General features: G+C 42.6%; 1 protein-coding gene and 1 long non-coding RNA gene across 2 annotated transcripts in view; one reads left to right on the top strand and one right to left on the bottom strand.

The window, feature by feature from the left end:
• The window catches only part of USP2 (ubiquitin specific peptidase 2), a 129,027-nt gene extending 115,708 nt beyond the window's left edge, over nt 1–13,319 (bottom strand). The window contains exon 1 of the mRNA XM_056542004.1: nt 13,168–13,319. The gene's annotated coding sequence lies outside the window, so the exon portion shown is untranslated. The remainder of the gene's footprint in view (nt 1–13,167) is intronic.
• LOC130293385 (uncharacterized) overlaps nt 1–14,147 on the top strand; it is a 102,380-nt gene that overhangs the window by 28,118 nt on the left and 60,115 nt on the right. The window lies entirely within an intron of this gene.

Below are 14,147 nucleotides of genomic sequence, written 5' to 3'. Positions count from 1 at the left end.
AGGACCCCCTTTAGACATTAGCAGGGCCCCCCTTTAGACATTAGCAGGGCCCCCTTTAGACATTAGCAGGACCCCCCTTTAGACGGCAGGGCCCCCCTTTAGACATTAGCAGGACCCCCCTTTAGACAGCAGGGCCCCCTTTAGACATTAGCAGGACCCTTCTTTAAACAGCAGGGCCCCCTTTAGACATTAGCAGGGCCCCCTTTAGACATTAGCAGGGCCCCCTTTAGACATTAGCAGGGCCCCTGTAGACCGCAGCCCTCACCCTTGTGGACAGCTCACCTGCGGCTGTCCTCTGTCGGGTGCTGCCGCTCCACTGCTCCGTCCTCCCGTCCGCATCATTGCGTTCTATGGAGGAGCATGTGACATACACGTCACTCTGCTTCCTCCGTAGTGTTACGCTGGGCACAGGGGAGGAGGAGTGACGTTTATGTCACATGCTCCTCCATAGAACGCCATGATGCAGACGAGAGAACGGGGCAGCGGAGCGGCAGCAGGTATCGGACATGGTATAGGGGACATTGAACGAGTCCCTAATACCATGGAAATGGCCAGTATTGGCCTCGATACCCATACTACTATCGGTATCGGGACATCCCTAGTATTAACCTCTATGTGTTCTGACAGTCCCAATTTTATCCTTATGCTGATATTTGCTTTTACATCCTTGTACCCACTATGCCCACTGTTTTGGTTCTACTGTTATAATTACTGATTTTGTCCTGATTTGGGTTGCATCCTGTAATGTGTGCATTTTGTGCATTTTTGTTCTAAAAATGTATACGTTTGTTACAAAAATTTGAAAAATTGCTGCTAAAATTTGAAGCCCTCTAATGTTTTCAAAAAGTAAAAAGATGTCTACTTTATGATGCCTACATAACGTAGACATATGCCTTATGTAGACATTTTCCTTACAAGCAGAGCATTTAAAATTCAAAACATTTTCTTATTTTTTTTATTACATTTGGAATTGTTCACAAAGAAATGATGCAAGTAGTGACACAAATTTACCACTATCTTAACCCTTTAGGGACCCATTTTCACCTTAAGGACTCAGCCCTTTTTTGCAATTCTGACCACTGTCAATTTATGCATTAATAACTCTGAGATGCTTTTACCTTTAATTCTGATTCCGAGACAGTTTTTACGTGACATATTCAACTTTAACATAGTGGTAAATTTTCGTCATTACTTGCATCCTTTCTTGGAGAAAGATCCCCAAATTTCATGAAAATTTAGAAAATTTTGCATTTTTCTAACTTTGAAACTCTCTGCTTGTAAGGAAAATGGACATACCAAATAAATTATATATTGATTCACAAATACAATATGTCTACTTCATGTTTGCATCATAAAGTTGACATGTTTTTACTTTTGGAAGACATAAGAGGGCTTCAAAGTATAGCAGCAATTTTCAAAATTTTCACGAAAATTTCAAAATCTGAATTTTTCAGGGACCAGTTAAGTTTGAAGTGGATTTGAGGGGCCTTACTGAGAGAAATACCACATAAATGACCCCATTATAGAAACTACACCCCTCAAAGTATTCGAAATGACATTCAGAAAGTTTCTTAACCCTTTAGGTGTTTCACAAGAATAGCAGCAAAGTGGAGGAGAAAAATCTAAATCTGCATTTTTTACACTAACGTGTTCTTGTAGTCCCATTTTGTTCATTTTTAGAAGTGGTATAAGGAGAAAAAACGCCGCAAAATTTGTAGCCCAAATTCTCTTGAGTACGGAAACACCTCATATGTTGACATAAAGTGCTCTGCGGGATCACAACATGGCTGAAGAGGGAAAGAGCAACTATGGGATTTTTTAAAACAAATTTTGCTGTCATGGTTTTTGGGGGCCATGTTGCATTTAGGAAGCCCCCTATGGTGCCAGAACAGCAATATAACCCCCACATGGCATGCTATTTTGGAAACAACACCCCTCAAGGAATATAACAAGGGGTACAGTGAACCTTAACACCTCACAGGTGTTTGACGACTTTGTGTTGAAGTTGGACGTGAAAATGGAAAATTCGATTTTTAACACTAAAATGATGGTTTTACCCCAAATTTTCCTTTTTACAAGGGGTAATAGGAGAAAATGGACCGCAAAATTTGAAGCCCAATTTCTCCCGGTTAAGAAAACGCCCCATATGTGGACGTTAAGTGCTCTACTGGCGCACTACAATGCTCAGAAGAGAAGGAGACAAATTTGGCTTTTTAAAATTGAATTTTGCTAAAATGGTTTTTAGGAGGCCTGTTGCATTTTGAAAGTTCCCAGGGTGCCAGAACAGCAAAAAAAAAAAAAAAAAATGGCATACTATTTTGGAAACCACCCCTCAAGGAACGTGACAAGGGGTACAGTGAGCCTTAACACCTCACAGGTGTTTGACAACTTTGCGTTGAAGTTTGACATGAAAATGGAAAATTAGATTTTTAACACTAAAATGAAGGTGTTACTCCAAATTTTTCATTTTCACATGGTGTAATAGGGGAAAATGGACCCCAAAATTTGAAGCCCAATTTCTCCCGGTTAAGAAAACGCCCCATATGTGGACGGTAAGTGCTCTGCTGGCGCACTACAGGTCTTAGAGCAGGAGCGCCATTGGAATTTTGGAGAGAGAATTTTGCTGGAATTGAAGTCGGGGCCATGTACATTTAGAAACCTTCCATGATGCCAGAACAGCAGAAACCCCCCACATGTGACTCCATTTTGGAAACTACACCCCTCACAGAATTTAATAAGGTGTGCAGTGAGCATTTACACACCACTGTAGTTTGACAGATCTTTGGAACAGTGGGCTGTGCAAATGAAAAATTACATTTTTCGTTTTCACAGACCACTGTTCAAAAAATCTGTCAGACACCTGTGGGGTGAAAATGCTAACTGTACCCCTTATTACATTCCTTTAGGGGTGTAGTTTCCAAAATGGGGTCACATGTGGGGGGGTCCACTGTTCTGGCACCACGGGGGGGGGGGGGCTTTGTAAGCACACAAAACAATGTGTATAGGGGTATACATTGTTTTGTGTGTTTACAAAGCCCCCCCCAGTGGTACCAGAACAGTGGACCCCCCCACAGTGGACCCCCACCCCATTTTGGAAACTACACCCCTAAAGGAATGTAATAAGGGGTACAGTTAGCATTTTCACCCCACAGGTGTCTGACAGATTTTTTGAACAGTGGTCTGTGAAAATGAAAAATGTAATTTTTTACTGTCCCTTCAGATGTTACAGAACTAAAACTCCCAGCATGTCTCAGCATGCTGGGAGTTGTAGTTTTGCAACATCTGGAGCGCTACTGTTTGGACACCACTGTATAGTGGTCTCCAAACTGTGCTCTTCCAGATGTTGCAAAACTACAACTCCCAGCATGCTGAGACTTTCCAGGCATGCTGAAAGTTGTAGTTCTGCAACATCTGAAGGGACAGATGTCACAGAACTACAACTCCCAGCATGTTTGGACTGTCTGGGCATGCCGAGAGTTGTAGTTTTGCAACATCTGGAGGGCTACAGCTTGTGCACCACTGTATAGTGGTCTCCAAACTATGGCCCTACAGATGTTGCAAAACTACAACTCCCAGCATGCCCAGGCAGCCTTTGGCTGTCTGGGAATGCTGGGAGTTGTAGTTTGGCAACCCTTAGAAGGCAGCAGGAAAGATCTCTTTACAGCTATATTTACTGCTACCTTCACCTCCATAGCCTCCTTACCGCCGCCACTGATCCCCCACTGATCCCGCCAATGGTCGCCGGCCCCCGCCGCAAGTCCCTCAGGTACCGCCGCCATCTTCTGCACCCTGCTCTGCCCGACATCCAGGGGCAGGCAGAGAGGGGATTTCATCTTCAACCCCCCCGCCCCCCAACTGCCATTGGTCAGTCAGTCCTGACAACCATTGGCAGGGTGGCACCAATGCTACCTCGCTCCTATCCCTTAGGATGATCGGGGCTGTCACTGACAGCTCTAATGATCCCTATTTTCCGGGCGATCGGGTCATCAGAGACCCGATCAGCCCGGAATCGCCCCAAATCGTCGATCTGAATTGATCGGTAATTTGCGGCAATAGCCGACATGGGGGTTGCTTAATGGGTTAAATAGACGGGGCTATGAGCACATGTAAAAAAAAAACTGAAAGACATATAAACTCTACATAAAAACATGTTTTAAGAACATTTCACTGGACTGCTTATCCCCTTAACAACCACAGACATAAATGTACGTCCTGGTATGGCGGTACTTAGCGCACCAGGACGTACATTTACGTCCTGTGTATGACCGTGAGTATCGGAGCGGTGCTCGCGTCATACATGGCAGGTTCCAGCTGCTATCAGAATGTACAGCCAGTAATGGCCGACATCCGCGATTGCGCGGATGTCCACCATTAACCCCTCAGATGCTGTGATCAGTACAGATCACAGCATCTGCGGCAGTGCACATGTTAAAATAGATGAGCGGATTGCCCACAGCGCTGCCGCGGGGATCCGATCATCTGTAATGGCAGACGGAGGTCCCCTCATCTGCCTCCGTCCGTCTCCCAGCGTCTCCTGCTCTGGTCTGAGATCGAGCAGACCAGAAAAGAAGATTGCTGATAACACTGATCAGTTATGCCCTATGCATAGCACTGAACAGTATTAGCAATTAATTGCTATAGATAGTCCCCTATTGGGACATAAAAAGTGTAAAAAAAAAAGTTGGAAAATGTAAAACTAAAAGGTAAAAAGTGAAAAATCCCCTCCCCCAATAAAAATGAAAATTGGAATTTTTCCAATTTTACCCCCAAAAAGCGTTTTTTTTAATAAACATATTTGGTATCGCCGCATGCGTAAATGTCCGAACTATCAAAATATAATGTTAATGACCCCGTACAGTGAATGGCGTAAACATAAAAAATAAAAAAAAAGTAAAAAAATGCTGCCTTTTAGTCACATTTTATAAAAAAAAATGTAATAAAAAATTGTCTAAAAGATTTATATATGCACATGTGGTATCGATAAAAAGTACAGATGATGTCACGCCCCCTCCCATAGGCTTGCATTGAGGGGGCACAGGGTGATGTCCCATAGGGGCAGAGCCGTGATGTCACAATACTCTGGCCCCATGATCGGCAGTCATCAGACCCGGAGTGAACATGCTCCGGGGGCTGATGGTAACGGGGTGCTGCGTGAAAGATCACGGGGGTCCCCAGCGGTGGGACCCCCACGATCAGGCACCTTATCCCCTATCCTTTATATATATATATATATATAGGGGATAAGATGTCTTAGCGTTGGAGTACCCCTTTAAACCCTTAACGACCAAGGACGTATATTTACGTGCTTGGCCGTCTCCTGCGATATAACGCGGGGTCATCTAAAATGAAAGTGAAAGCTGCCCGGCTGCTCAGCGGGGCTGATCGGGACTACCGCAGTGAAAATGCGGTGTCCCGTTCAGCTGGGACACGAGCGGAGGTCCTCTTACCTGCCTCCGGCGTGTCCCCTCGGCAATTGATTGCTCCAAGCCTGAGATGCAGGCTTGAGCAATCGACCGCCAATAACGCTGATCATTGCAAAGCTATGGCCTTGCAGTCAACAGTGCTGGCAATCAGTGTGTGCAGTGTTATAGGTCCCTATGGGACCTATAACACTGCAAGAAAAAAGTGTAAAAAAAAGTTAATAAATGTGATTTAACCCTTCCTTAATAAAAGTTCAAATCACCCCCTTTTCCCATAAAAAAAAAACATTATGTAAATAAAAATAAATATGAACATATGTGGTATCGCCACGTTCGTAAATGTCCCAACTATAAAAATATATCATTAATTAAACCGCACGGTCAATGGCTTACGCAAAAAAAAATTCCAAAGTCCAAAATAACATATTTTTGGTCGCTTTTTATATCATGAAAAAATGAATAAAAAGCGATCAAAAAGTGCGTTCAATACAAAAATGGTACCGATAAAAACTTCAGAGCATGGCGCAAAAAATGAGCCCTCATACCGCCCCATATGCGGAAAAATAAAAAAGTTATAGGGGTCAGAAGATGACAATTTTAAACGTATAAATTTTTCTGCATGTAGTTATGATTTTTTACAGAAGTACAACAAAGTCAAACCTATATATTTTAATCGTATGGACCTACAGAATAAAGATAAGGTGTCATTTTTACCAAAAAAGGGACTGCGTAGAAACGGAAGCCCCCAAAAGTTACAAAATGGCGTTTTTTCTTCAATTTCGTCGCACAATTATTTTTTTTTCCGTTTCGCCGTAGATTTTTGGGTAAAATGACTGATGTCACTGCAAAGTAGAATTGGTGGCGCAAAAAATAAGCCATCATTTGGACATTTAGGTGCGAAATTGAAAGGGTTATGATTTTTAAAAGGTGAGGAGGAAAAAATGAAAGTGCAATAACGGAAAAACCCGTGGTCCTTAAGGGGTTAAGTAGGTCATAGAGGAGCAGAGCAGAAGACCCTTTGGGAACCTCAGGAGACTGAAAGATGCTTGGGAGCCGCTGCATATATTTCAACTGGAATAGCAGACGAACTGCAGTATTAGCAATGTCTTAGACAATTACAAAAATCCTTGTTTAAAAAATAAATAGATCAAGACTGAAAAGTTGTGAGTGTTTATATATTTAACATATATGCTATAAAACCCCTAAACAAATACTAGTTTGACCAATTCAATCGAGAAAGCACAAAGTCAGTTGCACACAGTCCTCCTGAGTGTAGTCAAAGTCTAACACGATCTGTAACATGAGAGAAGATCTATCATAATCTGATTGGTTGCTATGGGCAACTGGTCAACTTTTCTCTGCACAAGTTTTGTTGAACCTCCCCAATGGTGTTAGTATAAATATAACTGTCCTGATAGGTCTCTGTGTCTGCAACGCCACTATGCAGACCTGGGTGCGGGGGGTGCGGCCCGCACCGGGTGACACCAACCTAATGGGGTGACACCAAGATGCTCCGCAGCACCCCCCCCTGCTACACCGACACCCCCGTCTGTACCCGACCGGCAGCAACCCCCATCCCCCCGCCCCCCTCTTCACCTGCGCTGTGCGCCCGTCCGCAAGCACCCCCCCCCCCCCGGCATTCACATGCGCTGTGCGCCCGTCAGCACCCCCTCGCCCTTCATCGCCGGTGTGCGCCCGTTCGTCAGCTGCCACCCCCCCGGCCTTCATCGCCGCTGTGCGCCCGTCCGTCAGCACCACCGCATGGTCGCAGGGTGCCAGGAGAGAAGGAGCGCTGCGCTGGATGGGTCAGTGTGTGTGTCTGTCTGTCGCTATCTCTGTGTGTGACTGTCTGTGTGTGTGTGTGTGTGTGTATGTATGTGACTGTGTGTGACTGTGTGTGTGTATGTGACTGTCTGTGTGTGTGTGTATGTATGTGACTGTGTGTGACTCTGTGTGTGTGTGTGACTGTGTGTGTGTTGCAGGGGGACCCAGGAGCGCTACACCCCTGCCCACAATCATTTCTTGTATTTGAATTATGTAGGAGGCCTTCTGGTGTGCCAAGTATGCCTTATTTTCTGTGTGTGTGTGTGTGTGTGTGACTCTGTGTGTGTGACTGTGTTACTCTGTGTGTGTGACTGTGACTTTGTGTGTCTGTCTGTCTGTGAGTGTGTGTCTCTCTGACTGTGTGTGTATTTGTGTCTCTCTGTGTTGTATGTGTTTTTTTTTTTGTGGGGGTGGGGGGGGGGGGGGGGGAGACCTGCAAGGGAACCTGCGGCCTAATGTGGGGTAACTACTACCAAATGTGCGGAGTCTATGCTACCTAATGTGGGGATTCTATGCTACCTAATGTGGGGAGTCTATGCTACCTAATGTGGGGAAACTGCTACCTAATGTGGGGAATCTGTGCTACCAAATGTGGGGAACTGCTGCCTACCTAATGCTCCCCCCCTGGCAGTAGCACCCTTATCATCCACCAGCAACACCCCCCACCCACAGCAGTAGCACCTCCATCAGCAGATCCTGATGGTGGATGATGGCGGTGCTCCTGCCAGGTGGATGATCCTGCGGATGGATGATGGGGGTGATACTGCCAGGGGAGGATGGCCAGTTGCACCCTCATCATCCTCCAGCCACACCCCCCCAGTAGTAGCACCCCCATCATCCACTAGCAACACCACCAAAACCCCCCCCCTCCCGTGGTAATAGCATCAGCTAACGGATGTTGAGGGGTGTTACTGCGGTTGTGGTATTATATTCAGAGGTTGCACTGTATGGCAACGTTAAATTCAGAGGGTTTGTTTGTGGTAGTATTATATTCAGAGGGTACAGTGGGTGGTAGTATTATATTCAGGTGTACAGTGTGTTGTGGTATTATATTCAGGGGTACAGTATGTGTTAGATTTATATTCAGAGGGTACAGTATGTGATGGTATTATATTCAGAATGTACAGTGTGTGGTAGTATTATATTCAGAGGGTACAGTGTGTGGCGGCATTATATTCAGGGTACAGTATGTGGCAGATTTATATTCAGAGTGTACAGTATGTGTTGGTATTATATTCAGAATGTACAGTGTGTAATAGTATTATATTCAGTGGGTACAGTGTGTGGCGGTATTATATTCAGGGGTACAGTATGTGGTAGATTTATATTCAGAGGGTACAGTATGTGATGGTATTATATTTAGAATGTACAGTGTGTGGTAGTATTATATTCAGAGGGTACAGTGTGTGGCGGTATTATATTCAGGGGTACAGTATGTGGTAGATTTATATTCAGAGGGTATAGTATGTGATGGTATTATATTCAGAATGTACAGTGTGTGGTAGTATTATATTCAGAGGGTACAGTGTGTGGCGGTATTATATTCAGGTGTACAGTATGTGGCAGATTTATATTCAGAGTGTACAGTATGTGTTGGTATTATATTCAGAATGTACAGTGTGTGGTAGTATTATATTCAGTGGGTATGGTGTATGGAAGGTTTATAATCTAAGAGTGTAGTGTATGGTTATATTATATTTAGAGGATACAGTGTCTGGCAGGTTTATGATAATACTTGTTTTCATATAGAGAATGAGAATGCCCTGACATAGTGAGGAGACGTCTGGGCGTCACATTTTACAGACAGAAGTTTTAGCTGGACCAGGCGGTATGTACCATCTGAATTAGATAAGGGAAGACTATATAGAAGACATCACCTGTAGTCACTGATATCATTGTGTATTCTCCTCACTATAGAGAAGACGTCACCTGTAGTCACTGATATCATTGTGTATTCTCCTCACTATAGAGAAGACGTCACCTGTAGTCACTGATATCATTGTGTATTCTCCTCACTATAGAGAAGACGTCACCTGTATTCTCCTCACTATAAAGAAGACGTCACCTGTAGTCACTGATATTATTGTACATTCTCCTCTCTATGTCCTATCAGAGCTGTAGTCGCTTGTCAGTTCTACAGTTAGGTCAGTGAAACTACAACTCCCAGCATAACCTCACCACTGCTCAAAGGGGTACTCTACTGGAAAACATTTTTTTTTATCAATTGGTGCTACAAAGTTAAACAGATTTATAAATGACTTCTATTTAAAAATCTTAATCCTTCCAGTACTTATTAGCTGATGTATAAGTGATTCACAGGAAGTTCTTTTCTTTTTGTCCATGTCAAGAACTGTCTATAGTAGGAGCAAATCCCCATAGCAAACCTATCCTGCTCTGGACAGTTCCTGACATGGACAGAGGTGTCAGCAAATAGCACTGTGGTCAGACTGGAAAGAACTAAACAACTTCCTGTGGAGCATACAGCAGCTGATAAGTACTGTAAGGATTAAGATTTTAAATAGAAGTAATTTAAAAATCTGTTTAACTTTCTGGCACCAGTTGATATAAAAGTAAATGTTTTCCAGTGGAGTACCCCTTTAAGTAATTCTGGGAGCTGTATATTTAAATGGTGAAAACTTCTTTAACACTTTCCTATTCTGTGGCAACTGTTATATCTGATTATTATACTGGAATTTCTCACAATGCGCTACAACAGTGGTGTCTGTCACAACAGGCTAAAAACTTACTGAGGGGGGGAGGTATGGGGTGACACCATTTTCTGCCGCACCGGGTGACACCAACCCTAGCAACGCCACTGCCACTATGCAAGTAAAATGAAAACCAAGGAGGACATTTAGCAAAACCTGTCCAGAGGAAAAGTTGACCAGTAGCCTATAGCAACCAATCAGATTGCTTCTTTCATTTTTCAGAGGTCTTTTCAGAAATGAAAGAAGCAATCTGATTGGTTACTATGGGAAACTCAGCAACTTTTCCTCTAGACCGGTTTTGATAAACCCCAAGGGTTTAAGAGAGTCAACAAAGGCACCAATAATAACACTAAAGGAGCTCAGAAGATCTACATTAGAGAGGAAAGTATAGGACCACTATAAACTGTACACTCCATAGAGAGGGACTTTATGGAAGAGTTTCCAGAAAAAACATTGTTGAAATAAAAACAGATGAAACACATTTGGAATTAATAGCCAGCATGACCATAGCTTGTGGGTCTCTTTCAAACAGCTCATAACTACCAAATTAAAATGTAATTTAGTAAAATTTGAATATTGTAATTAGCACATACATATTGGATGATCTATTAACAGAACAGTAGTTTATATGCACAGAGAAAAGATTGGTAAGAGAATAGTAGGGTAAGGTCACATGTGCCGCATTTTGCTGCATATTTGCTTCTGCGTAATTTTTCCTACCCATTGAAGTCAATGGGTAGCAAAATCAGCTGCATGTTTTACTACCCATTGACTTCAATGAATAGGAAAATACGCAGCAAAATACGGCACGTGTGACCCTACCCTAAAAGTCATTTCAATAGTGCTTTCATCATGCATGGCAGGTCCCGGCTGCTATAAGCAGCCAGGGACTCGCTGGTAATGGCGGACATCAGCCATCGTGCTGATGTCCGCCATTGACCCCTCAGATGCCGTGATCAATACAGATCACGGCATCTATGCAGTACGGCACTTAAAATGGATGAGGGATCTGACCATCTATAATGGTGGACGGAGGTCCCATCACCTGCCTCCGTCTGTCTCCTGGGGTCTTCTGCTCTGGTCTGAAATCGAGCAGACCAGAGCAGAAGATATCCGATAACACTGCATAGCACTGAACAGTATTAACAATCAAGTGATTGCTATAGATAAAAAGTGTAAAAAAAAATATAAAAAAAAAGGTAAAAATTTTTTAAAAATCCCTCCCCCAATAAAAATATAAATTGTCCCTTTTTCCATTTTACCCCCAAAAATCTTAAAAAAATAATAAACATATTTGGTATCGCCAGACTATCTGTCCAAACTATCAAAATATGTTAATGATTCTGTATGGTGAATGGTGTAAACGTAGAAAACAAAAGTCCAAAAATGCAGCTTTTTTGTCTCATTTTATTCCCCAAAAAAATTATTAAAAGTAATTTAAAAGTCTTATATATACAAGTGTGGTATGCATAAAAATTACAGATCACGGCGCAAGAAATGAGCCCTCGTACCACCGCATATACAAAAAATTAGAAATAGAGGGATTTCAAACATACTAATTTGGTTAAAAAGTTTGAGATTTTTTTTTTGGGATACAATAATAGAAAAGTGTGTAGTCATGGGTATCATTTTAATCATATTGACCCACAGAATAAAGAAAACATGTCATTTTTGCCATAAAGTGTACAGCGTGAAAACGTAGCCTTCCAAAATTAGCTAAATTGCAGGGTTTTTTTCAATTTCTCCACACAAATAATATTTTTTGGTTGTACAATATATTTTATGGTAAAATGAGTGATGTCATTACAAAGGACAACTGGTAGCACAAAAAACAACCCCTCATATGGATCTGAGGATGAAAATAATAAAGAGTTATGATTTTTAGAAGGCGAGGAGGAAAAAACGAAAATGTTAAAATAAAATTGGCTGTGTTCTTAGAGGGGTACCCCACCCCTAGATATCTTATCCCCTATCCAGAGGATAGGGGATAAGATGTCTGATCACGGGGGTCCCGCCGCTGCGATCCCTGCAATCTCTCCTGCAGCACAAGCTGCATGGAGCGAAGAACGCTCTGTTGCTGATGACTGGCGATAGAGGGGCAAGAGTACAGTGATGTCACGGCCCCGCCCCCTCAGGACACTAGGCCCCGCCCCTTAATGCAAGCCTTTGGGAGTGGGCGTGGCAGTAAGATAAGATGTCTAGGGGCGGAATACCCCTTTAAGGCTAAAATGTCCTTAAGGGGTTAAAATGTCCATGTATAGTTAAAACAATCAGGAACTTTGAGGATATGAATTGTGTTATTTAAATGGCAAATTCTTGTGTTAATTATATTCTTACAGTTTTCCTGTGCATTTGCCATAAGTCAGAGATGGGAATATCCCTTTAAACACAGCCTGACTTTCCTTGTTTTCCTTTTTTATTCATAAAATTACACCTTTTTTATCCAGTTGGATAATTTTTATATTATCATAAAGTAACCTTACCCACAACTTAATAATGGATATGCTGATATACTGCATGCTTGCAAGTTACCCTCCCTGTCCTCGTCAACCTAATGCTTGTATAACCCCACATACAGAACAAATAAGGTCACAAAGCCAAAAATAGCATAAAGCACTAGAACTCATAAACTGAGAGCGGGCGCTCATATTATTACCCACAAAAGCTAAGGCCATGTGAGATGAAAGTCTAAGCCGTTGTGAACAATTTTAACTCCTCAAAAGACCAGCCTGTAGAGAACAGGGGATACTTGCTAAAGGTAACTTGAAAGTAAAACAATTTGAGGTATTATATTATTAGAAGAATAAGCCAGTGTACTGCTGATGCCTGTGTTTTTGCCTGAGAATACAGAATAAGAATTCAGCCACAGTACAAGCACACTCACCACCCCTTACTTCATGCTGTTGTAGGCCTTCTTTTCAGTGTCATAGCTTAGTTCTTTGTTCTATACATGACTGTCTTTGACTTTACTCTGTTTTCCTATTTTTGGTCTAGTGTATGATGAATCTGAATTTTTCTAGTCTTTTCTTATGTAACTGTTTGGACCCCCAAAACACGTATTCTGCATCCTCAACTACAATTGTATTATACTTCTGCCCTGTAAAAGTTTTGTAAAAGCCACCCCAAACAATTATGCTTGCCTTTCATGCTATCTACTGAATCCTACTCTATGGGATTAGTTGCTAGTAGTCATATAGATTCTTTATTATCTTTACCTTTAATGAATATAGATGTTCACGTTTCCCTCCGGATCTTAATCTTCTACCAATCTCCAGATCTCAGTTATATACTTTTCAGATTATTTTTGTTGTATCCTCTAGTCTTAAAATGTCCTGTATAATGTGTGCGTTAGTATCTCAGTCTGTAGTTATCCACTGCCTGTTTTCTTTCTCACTCCTGTAAGAGGAGCCGCAGTGTCTCACATGGCTGCTGAGTCCTTGTTACCTTGGGAATGACCCTGATTACAAACACTTTTCATGCTGCTCATTGAAAGAGCTGAAAGCACACAGTGACAAAATTTTACCTAGTGTTTACCGAGCCAAACAAGTACAGACCTGTCCTACAAATAAACAGGGGATCCAGTATACAGAAGGGATCCATAGTGAATTGGTTTTTTTATAAGTCCACTTAATATCTGTTTATTGTTACACTAGACATTGATGGTAGAACATCTTTCTCTTTAGAAAAATACCATCAGCGCAGACTTTCTGATGCTCCACATTGCTTCATTTACAGATCCTTTTAAAGTGTGACAGCAATTCCACAAACTACTAGCTGACCTGCAGTATCGTACGTTGCGTGTTGTCTTGTGACACTGATATACTTACACACGTCCTTGTATTTGGTAGTAAAAATAGCACTAGATGCCTAATGCTGCTACTCTAATGTTTGCCCAGTTGGCAATGAGGGGGATGCCGTTTCAGAGCTAGCAGTACTTCAGCATGACTCTGACCGCCAGGGGGTGTCTGCTTCAGTAAGTAGGGAGGGAGGAATGCAGGGCAGGCCAGACAGGTACTGGTAGTGGGGGACTCAATTATTAGGGGGACAGACAGGGCAATCTGTCACAAAGACCGGGATCGCCAAACAGTGTGTTGTCTTCCTGGCGCTCGAGTTCGGCACATCGCGGATCTGGTTAACAGGTTGCTGGGTGGGGCCGGAGAGGACCCAGCAGTCATGGTACATATTGGCACCAATG

The sequence above is a fragment of the Hyla sarda genome, chromosome 10, assembly GCF_029499605.1.
Source record: "Hyla sarda isolate aHylSar1 chromosome 10, aHylSar1.hap1, whole genome shotgun sequence".
Taxonomy (NCBI): domain Eukaryota; kingdom Metazoa; phylum Chordata; class Amphibia; order Anura; family Hylidae; genus Hyla; species Hyla sarda.
Note: the sequence above shows the minus strand (reverse complement) of the source record. Positions and strands in the feature narration are given on the sequence as shown.